At 32.3% G+C, this 9,858-nt stretch overlaps 1 long non-coding RNA gene across 2 annotated transcripts; it reads left to right on the top strand.

The window, feature by feature from the left end:
* The first annotated feature begins 3,984 nt into the window (after positions 1 to 3,984).
* LOC104647630 (uncharacterized) lies at positions 3,985 to 8,949 on the top strand. 2 transcript variants are annotated; one of them, XR_741744.4, is made up of 7 exons: positions 3,985 to 4,240; positions 4,840 to 4,978; positions 6,155 to 6,354; positions 6,442 to 6,618; positions 6,786 to 7,136; positions 8,248 to 8,373; positions 8,669 to 8,949. It is a non-coding gene; the product is annotated as an uncharacterized lncRNA (long non-coding RNA). The 2 variants fall into 2 exon arrangements; XR_741745.4 differs by lacking the exon at positions 8,248 to 8,373.
* The last annotated feature ends 909 nt before the right edge of the window (positions 8,950 to 9,858 follow it).

Raw genomic sequence — 9,858 nt, 5'->3', positions numbered from 1 at the left:
CTTTATATGTATTTATTAAATAATATTTCTTTTATAATCTTAATATATAATATAATAAAATAATAATAAAGCAAGAAAAATAATATAATAAAATAATAATAAAGCAAGACAATTTAACTTATTAATTATTGTGATGTATGATATTTTAAGTAATATCTCTTTTATAATCTTAATATATTATAAAATAAGTACAAAAAGTAAAATAATTAAATCGAAACAAAATATTGTATCAAATATTAATAATAAATAAATGAGATAAGTAATTCAAAAATGTTGTGCTATTAAGAAAATATAATGATTGACATCTCTCAGACGATATTGAAAAGGAAGTTGCGCCCACAAATTTCAATGTTCAAACTGAGTACAAATCTTCTAAGTATATATGAGTCATTATAGTAATGTTGGCTAGGTATTTTGTCTAAAGGAAAAGGTACAAATATCAAGAAGCAAAAGTACAAATTGTTTGATGAGTAAAACATAGGAATTGCCAAAACTAGCCTTGTCATACAAGCAAACATGTTAACGAAGACATGCCTGCTTGTAGACTCTTATATATAGTAGTAACCAGATGTATGAGTCATTATATTAATGTTGGTTGGGTTTTTGTCTAACAAGGAAAAGGTACAAATCAAGAAGCAAAAGTACAAACTGTTTGATGAGTAAAACATAGGAATTGCCAAAATTATTCTTGTCATACAAGCAGCCATCTTGACGAAGACATGCCTGCTTGTAGACTCTTATATATAATAGTAATGTTACCTATTGGCATTTAGTGTCTATTTAGTAGAGTCCTAAAAAAATTGAGGTGAAAGAAGGAAATTACAACGTATGGGTTTAACTATTACTAATAGGGGGTGTTCAAGGTTTGATTTTAATTGGGTATTGGTTAAAATAGAGATCAAATCAATCTAGTCGATTTTTTAAATTTTTCTGAAATCAAATCAAACTAAACGAAAAAAATAATCATTTGTTCGATTATCGACAATTTGGTTCAGTTTGGTTTAGTTTATTTTGATTTTTTCAGTTTGAAAGTAATAAATTTTTTAGGACATGAACAATCTGCTGAAAAGTTATTGTTGGTTCAATTAAGCAATTAAACAATACCAAAGTTATCATTACACGAACAAAGTGATTCAATTAAGAGAAGATATAACAATCTTATGAGTATAACTTACATAAATTTTATAGTGTAAAATTTAAATTTCATTATAATCCCTATTCTTTTTATTTTACAGAATTCCCTTAAAAATTGTATCATCCGGATACATTATATTTATTCGGATACATAATGTCTGATACATAAAACAACTTGATTGTTGTCCTTAAAAAGGAGTCTAAACGTAAAATTAATTATCAGTCGCACGAATCTCGCAAAACATATCCCACAAATCACGCAAAACAAATTGATATCAACTTATTCCAATTAGTAAGGAAGAATTCAAAATTCAATTTTTTTTCTCCTCCATAAATTCCAAATCATAACATATCTAAAATAGATGTACATCATTGCTGATACATGATGAATATATCAATTTTGTTGAGATATTTAGGAACTTTTGTGAGCGTTCTGAGTTATGTACGATATAATACTGATGAAATAGTTGTTAGACAAATAATTTTTTTTGTAAATCTCAAATCCGCCATTACCTCTGAATTGAATCTCAAATCCGCCATTGATACAACAGACAAGATGATTGGGGAGATGAATTGGTTTGATGCTACATCCGTTGAAATTTTTTGGGCATAATACATGGATATGCCCTTTAATTTGGCTTCATATCATATTTATACCCTTCAACTTTGGATCTCAAAGAAAGTGAATAGATTTGTTAATGTATCAAATATCCAATTTAGATACAAAAATATGTTGGGTACCATTTTCCCAAGTTCGACACAACAAATTGGCATAATACATATATTGGACCATAAACTTGACTTCAAATTTTAACTTTAATCTCCAACTTTCATAATGCACAAATAGGCACTTTAACTATCCAACTTTTAAATAAATAAACACATGAGTCCTACATGACACAATACACGTAGGACAAAAAATGACATATTGGATGACATGTAGGATATATGTGTCTATTTTTTCAACTTTCTACAAGTTTAAGTGTCTATTTGTGCAGTATCTCAATCTTATACATTGAGTATCTTTCCGAGTGTGAATGACTTTGATATAAAACGTCCTAAGATAGATACACTTCTATTGTGCAAAGTAGAACTTCATTTATTGCGAGGACACTTGAAACATTAAGATATGAATAATTTTATCTCTTAACTTAGACAAGATGAACTCAAGTAACTACTTAAGTATGTTTGAGATACCATTTGAAATTATACTGATTTCTCAAAGTTGACTTCAAATTTATTTGAAAGTAGTTGAAGATGACTCATATGCATCATGCTAACTTGTTGGTACTAACAAAGTAAAAACATTGTCAACGATGAACTGATTCATTTCTCAATAGATGTCTTTTGCAGGAAATATCAAGAAAAAAAAGAAAAATATTTTTTAGATTTTTATGAATTACGTTTGACCTGATTCTTGGTATATGAGATACGTACACAGTTTTACAATATGGCTCGGTCTCACAGAATAAAATTTTATATCCTTGAAGGAATGAAATTTGACCATTTTTGTAAAAAAAAAAAAACAAACTAAAAGAGTGATAAAGTTTCTCAAGTTAAAAAATTGGGTCATATTTTCATCACTCTCATTTCTAGGGCATAAGTACTTTAGTTGCATTCTAATCTTAGAAACAAACCCTCAATTTTCTTTAATTTCTAAAGAACAAACTCCATAATTTCATTTTTTTTCTTTGGTACCAGTTTACTCATTCATACTAATAGTGTAAATAATATTTCTGGTGCAAACTGGAGCAAAAAAGTGTTGTGGTTTTATTTGATGATTTCCTAAGCCTCCTAAACAATGAGAATTAGATTAGTAGGACCCTCCTAGACAATGAAAATTAGTGTATCAGGGACCCTCCTAAATAATGGAATGTAGTACTAGACGGACTCTCCTCATAATGAGATTAACAGAATACTCCAGGATAATGGGGCTAGAAGAACCCTCCTCATAAAAGGAATAGCAGGATCCACCTGGATAATGAAATTAGTAGGACCCTTCTAAATAATGGGACTAGAAGGACCCTCCTCATAATGGGATTAGCAGGAATCTTCTGGATAATAGGACTAACAGGACCCATCTAGATAATGTGATTAGCAGGACCCTCCTATATAATGGGACTAGCAGGACCCACCTTGATAATGGGACTAGCAGAACCCACATGGATAATGAAATTAGCAGGAACCTCCTAGATAATGAGACTACGAGGACCCACTTAGATAATGGGATTAGCAAGACTCTCCTAGATAATGGGACTAGAAGGACTTTCCTCATAATGCGATTAGCAGGACCCTCCTGGATAATGAGACTAACAAGACCCACCTAGATGACGGGATTAGAAGGACCCTCCTGGATAATGGGATTAGAAGGACCCTCCTCATAATGTGATTAACATGTCCCTCCTGGATAATGAGACTAGCAGGATCCACCCGGATAATGGGATTAACAGAACCGTCCTGAATAATGAGACTAGAAGGACTCTCATCATAATGGGATTAGCAGGATTGACCTACATAATGAAATTAACAGGACTCTCTTGGATAATGGGATTAGACTACAAGAAATAATTTTCTTTAAGATCAATATTTAGGAACTAGTTAATAATTTCGTCTTTAAAGGTATATATATTGGGACGAGATTTTAATCCGGTCGTTAATTTCATGAGTTATTGTGTAGGTACTAATGTGGTCTCTAGAAAAAGTGTAAACTGGTCCCTATTTAAAATCTAGTTCTGACGAAATTTAACTAGGCGGGTAAACACTAAATGTTTATTTTCTCCAAATCTAGGCGTCAAAATGCCTATTACTGATTAAAATTGTAAAAAGAAAAAAATAAATAAAAGACCTCTGTTTCTCAATACTTAACGTGAAACAGAACCCTAACAATAATTTTTCTAACAACGATCTTCATAATACAACTATCTAAGAGCAGCTCTCAACTGAAGATCTTTGTTTTCTCAAAATGGAGAAAACATAGGTCTGCCTAAAAGCCAACGCAACTGCTTGTTTCTGTCATTCATCTGTGTTTTTTCAGAACAAAGAAAAATCAGGTCAACCTAGCACTGATCTCAACTCAATCTCCATCTTCTATTCAGTCGAATCTCAGGTATTACTCCACTTCTTCCAATTTATTTGTCTCCTTCGTTTAAGACGATTTGTTGTGTGTTTTATTAAAGTTATAACTCTTTATGTTTTAGTTATTTTTGTTCTTTCACACGAGCTTCCGATCATTATTTGTAAAAAAAGATTCAGTTTTATAGTGTGCTGTAATCCCAAAAATGTAAGGGATATATCCTTACAGAACTAAGTGTTTCTAAAGTTAAAGAAAACAGTGAACTAAACTTGAAAAGAAGCATTACCAACTAGACGAGCTAAACAAGTATGATCAATATCGAGAGAGTTGTGTGCAAGTTGAGAAATCCGTTATGCATTACAAGTGAATTGTTTTTAAGCTTTTAAGTCTACAAGAGCAAGTGAGAAAACTGATTGTTTTATATTACTATCGGAAAAGTGAAAAATTGATAATTTGTTTGGTTCTAAAACTAATAAAATATGTAAAACAAAATAGAGCTGAGTTATTCTAAATGGTTCCTCTTATTTCTTTCTAGTTGTATCTCAGTTATATCTCCTCTTTGCGAGTTATTTTTTTCTTCTACAAATCTAAGAGTAACTCTCAACTGAAAAATCTTTGTTTTCTGAAAATAGAGAAAACACAGGTCTACCCAGAAGTAGACGCAATAGTTCGTTTCAGCCATTCATCTGTGTTTTTTTAAGAATAAAGACAGTCAGGTCTACCTAGCACCGATCTCAACTCAATCTCCATCTTTATTCACTCAAGTCTCAGGTATTACTCCACTTCTTCCAGTTCATTTGTCACCTTTGATTAAGCCGATTTGTTGTGTGATTTGTTTAAGTTATAAGTCTTCTGATTTAAGTTACTTTTGTTCTCTCATACTAGCTGTTGATCATTATTTGTAAAAAAGATTGAGCTTATAGTGTGTTATGATCCCAAAAATAAAGGGGATTTATCCTTCCAGAACTAAGTGTTCCTAAAGGTTAAGAAAACAGTGAACTAATCTTGAAAAGAAGCATTAACAACCAGACGATCTAAACCAACATGATCAATATTGAGAGAGTTGTGGTCAAGTTGTGAAATCTGTTATGAATGATAGGTGAATTGTTTTTAAGCTTTTATGCCTAGCAGAAGTGAGAAATCTGATTGTTGTATGTTATTATTGGAAAAGTGAAAAATTGATAATTTTGTTTGGTTCTAAAACTAATTAAATATGTAAAACAAAAGAGAGCTGAGTTATTCCAAGTGGTTCTCTTATTTCCTTCTAGTTCGTGTATCTCAGTTATTTATCCTCTTTGCGAGTTGTTTTTTTCTTCTCTAAATCTAAGATTAGCTCTCAATTAAAAATCTTTGTTTTCTCAAAATAGAGAAAGCATAGGTCTGCCCAGAAACAGACACAACAACTTGTTACAGTTAGAACTCTTCATTTTAAGTTACTTTTGTTCGAGTTATAACTGTTCTTTTTAAAGTTACTTTTGTTCGCTCACACTAGCTGCTGACAATTATTTGTAAAACAAATTTAATTTTATGGTGTATTTATTAGGATTCTTAGAGAAGGATCAAGTCACAAGACTATGAATAGAAAAATCTAAATCAATTGACTTCCATTTTTCCTTGCCTTTGTTCGAATTCCTAGATCGGCCTATTTTTGTCCTTCACAAAAGAAACGAAAACAACAGATCGATGAGGTTAAGTATTTTTTCTGAACTGATAGACATGAAATTTTTTATTACTACATTGACGCACATGATTAATGTTTTGGAGGAAATAATCACGAGATTGATTTCTCCTTTTGATTGTTGATAGTAACTTACTGTTAAAAAGTTCTATTCTTGATTACTTAGATTCTATCCTTAATTTCATTGGTAACTATTTGAAATACTAATTATATTCTGTTTTCAGTTTACTGGATAAAAGGTATTCTCAAAATTTTTCTACTTTTTGCAGGTTCGATATGATAACTGAAAATGAGGATAAATCAATTATGAAGAGTACTATTAGATACTCATTTGTTGCGCTCGGGGCAATAGAAAGAGGAAGAGGACCAGGGTTTTGAATATATATGGAGTTCTTAACTGCATGTACTAAGAGTTCATTATTTCACTCTAGTCATCTTGTTAAGCAACACATCCAAGAAGTTGAAACAAGTAATCTTTTGAATATATATGGAGTTCTTAACTGAATATATATACATATCTTCTATTAATTTATCAATGAGTGTTACTTTTCTTCAGGTGCTATTGAGAAGGGACGACATTGACTTACCAACGTCCCAAAGTCTTCTAGTCATGAAAAGGAAGCAATAAATGAGAAGTCCAATATGTCTCTTGAGAAAGAGTATATTCAAGTCAATACTTCATTTCATCCATCTACCAAGCAAGCTAAGCAATACATCCATGATGTTGAAACAAGTATGTTTTTTATGACTTGTGCTCTTTTTTCTAATGCTATCCATATTTCTTGTAATGTCAAGTCTCACGAGCTGAGGTCTTATTTTTTGTAGAATTAATTTGCATTCAATACAATACTAATAGTCATGTGAAATTGTATTCAAATAGTAGTGATACGTTTTCTGCAGGTTATATTTGTAAAGGACAAGGAACTGAAAATAAAAACACCACCATGTCTTCTGGCGGACCTCAAACTCGTAATCGTGTATTTGGCTTTGGTGGTTGAGTAAAGGGAAAGGACATGAGGGGTGATACTTCTTCAAATACTGAGTTACTATCTAAGCTAGCTTCAACTCAAGAGGAAAATAAATCTTTGAATGAGAAAAACAAATCCTTGAATAATAGCTTGTCTACCTTAGAAGATGAGATGAGAGAACTAAGAAGAATGCAATAATTCTTTGCTGCTTAACAATCACATAATCCACATACGACATCACCTGAATCAGTTCAATGACCACCGACTTTTTTTTGCTGATCAAGTAAGTAACAATATACCAAACTCTATTGGTGGGTAGTTGTTTAAGTAGTTAGTGTATGGCTGAACTCTTAGAAAACTAATGAAGAGACGAATGAACAAAGAGCATATCCATCGTCCTTTTTGAATATGGAAGACACTAAATTTATAATTGACATGCTTTCCATCATCATTTCTATTGTTATTGATATGCATGTTTAAAGGAATTATTCACTTGTGAGGTACTTCGTTGGGTGATTATCTTCTCTTAACTGGTGGTTGTTTATCTTATTTGCGTTATGATTTATGAATACCATACATATTAGTTTTTTTTTTGTTTTTTGGATCGATAATGGAAATTTGTATTGCTTTTTGAGGATCTGTCATGAACAGAATACTAAAACTTTTCCCTGTGAAGTGGAAAAATTGATGTTTCAGCAAAATGATGACCAGTTCCGTTTAGTAGATTCTAGTAATGATGTTGATTTGGTTGATAAAACATGGAAATATGAACTTGTATATCCACTAAAAGTAGCTGAGAGAAAAACTAATTAGCAAGTTTAAGGTGCTCAATTTATGAACTAAATCTCATATCTATATGTCCATGATTCGAATTTCAACGCCAATATCGATTCACTTCCGACAACGGTTGGTTTCACACTTGTAGCTCTACAGATAGGATTTGGATTTCAAGAAAAACAAAAGTATTATACATAGAGTTTTACTCCTAATGGCAATCTTCCAATCCACAACTCTTCTCTGCGTAAAAGCTATCTGGAAATTCTACATAAGAGTTTTTCAGGTGTTGCAGTGTTTTCTGTTTTATCTATTGTCGGTCAAAGTTGAGGTAATTTTATATTAAATAATCATAGACTAATGCACTTATATCAACAAGGCCATCTATGAAATCGTAATGATGTGAGATGTCATAAGTGATTTCTCTAATGGCTTGGGTTTAATTCCTTGAGTTTCCTCTCATACAACACATAGATTATATCCATTGCATTACCTGTTTACTCGTAATCCATGATAGTGTGAGTTTTTCGGTTTGAGGTGTCTGCATGAGAACAATAGTGTGACTGTTTTCCATTTTAGAATGACTAAGGATTGAGCCTGTATTTGCTGAAATTTTGAAGAAGCGAATCAGAAACACTGTTTAGGTGGCTGCAGTGGCGTCTTTGCTGGCAATAGAATTGTTTAAAAGATTACAGCCTTAGCGAATCAGAAACTCTGTTTAGGCGGCTGCAATGGCGTCTTCTCTGGTAATAAAATTGTTTAAAAGATTACAACCTTCTTTATCTATGTTGTTTCCATTTATACAAATATAATATGTACACACATCTTTTTCCTCTTTTTAGTTTTCTACAACTGTGTGAGACCGTTTTAAATTATAGTAGAACTATACATAGTGAACATAGTCTACGGTTTTCTTGGATTTCATGTTGCCTACAGTTCTTTGGGATTCAATGTATTTATTATGAATGCAATCTGTAGACATTTTAGCCTTGGGATACACTATCAAAGTTTTCTTACTCAAGTTTTGTTATGTTATTGCAGCTTGTTAATACTTTTGGATAACCCTTGGTGAATTTCGGTGTACTTTTGTGAAGATTGAAGCTGCAAGTTTAGAAGATGCAAGATTAGAAGATGCACAAGACCATTAATAATTTGCTCGGGATATTGTTAATTTGCTAACCTTTTTTTTTGTCAAACAAATATTGAAACTTACACTATGGGATGTTTACTTATTTTTATATTTACATCAGCCTTTTGTATGGAAAATACCGTAGAAATCTTATATTTATCGATAAAGCTTATATTATTTTTGTGAAATGAAATTCCAGAAGTACAGATGGTCAGTTAGAGACTAAAAGTTTTGCTCGTCTCTAAAAGTTCATCTATGACGAGAGAGTTTCATGTCTCTAAAATTTTCATCTAGGACTAGAAAACAACTTGTCCCTAAAATATCATTTAGGATGATGTATTACCATTCACGAAAACAATCTAAGATGACGTGGTTGCTCGTCCCTAAATAGTAATCAAGGGCAAGGTCGTAGCTAGTTCCTAAAGGGATTTAACGACCAGAAAATGACCAGTTTTAAAAGAAGAAAATACTCTATGTATGACGAGATATACAGTTTCCAAAAGTATTTTTGCGACCAGCTTTATTTCCGTCTCTAAACTCATTAAGCGACCAGCTAATGGAACTCGTCCCAATTGATCTTTAGCGAAGAAACATTCTAGGACGGGTGGCGACCAGCCTTTTCCCGTCTCAATAGACTATTTGGGACCAGATTTGAACTTTTTAGAACGATATTTCCATTCCTTAGAGGTCGTTTTTCTTGTAGTGCTAGAAGGACCCTCCTCATAATGGGATTAGCAGAACTCTCCTGGATAATGGGATTAGCAAGTCACACCTGAATAATGGACCCTCCTGGATAATGGGACTAGAAGGCCCTCTTCATACCCTCTTCATATAGGATTAACAGGACCCTCCTAGATAATGGGACCAGCAGGACCCTCCTCATAATGGGATTAGCAGGACCCACCTAGATAATGGGACTAGCAGGACACTCCTAGATAATGGGATTAGCAGGACCCTCCTGGATAATGGGACTAGCAGGACCTTCCTCATAATGAGATTCGCAGGACCTGATAATGAGATTTGATTACTTTCTCTTAGAATAAACACTTCCTAGTATGAGTTTATGTTTTATATTTACATTTGCTAATAACTCACAAAAATT

The sequence above is a fragment of the Solanum lycopersicum genome, chromosome 5 (genome assembly GCF_036512215.1).
Source record: "Solanum lycopersicum chromosome 5, SLM_r2.1".
In the NCBI taxonomy this organism is placed as follows: domain Eukaryota; kingdom Viridiplantae; phylum Streptophyta; class Magnoliopsida; order Solanales; family Solanaceae; genus Solanum; species Solanum lycopersicum.
The sequence above is the reverse complement of the archived record's forward strand: the minus strand, read 5'-3'. Positions and strand labels throughout refer to the sequence as shown.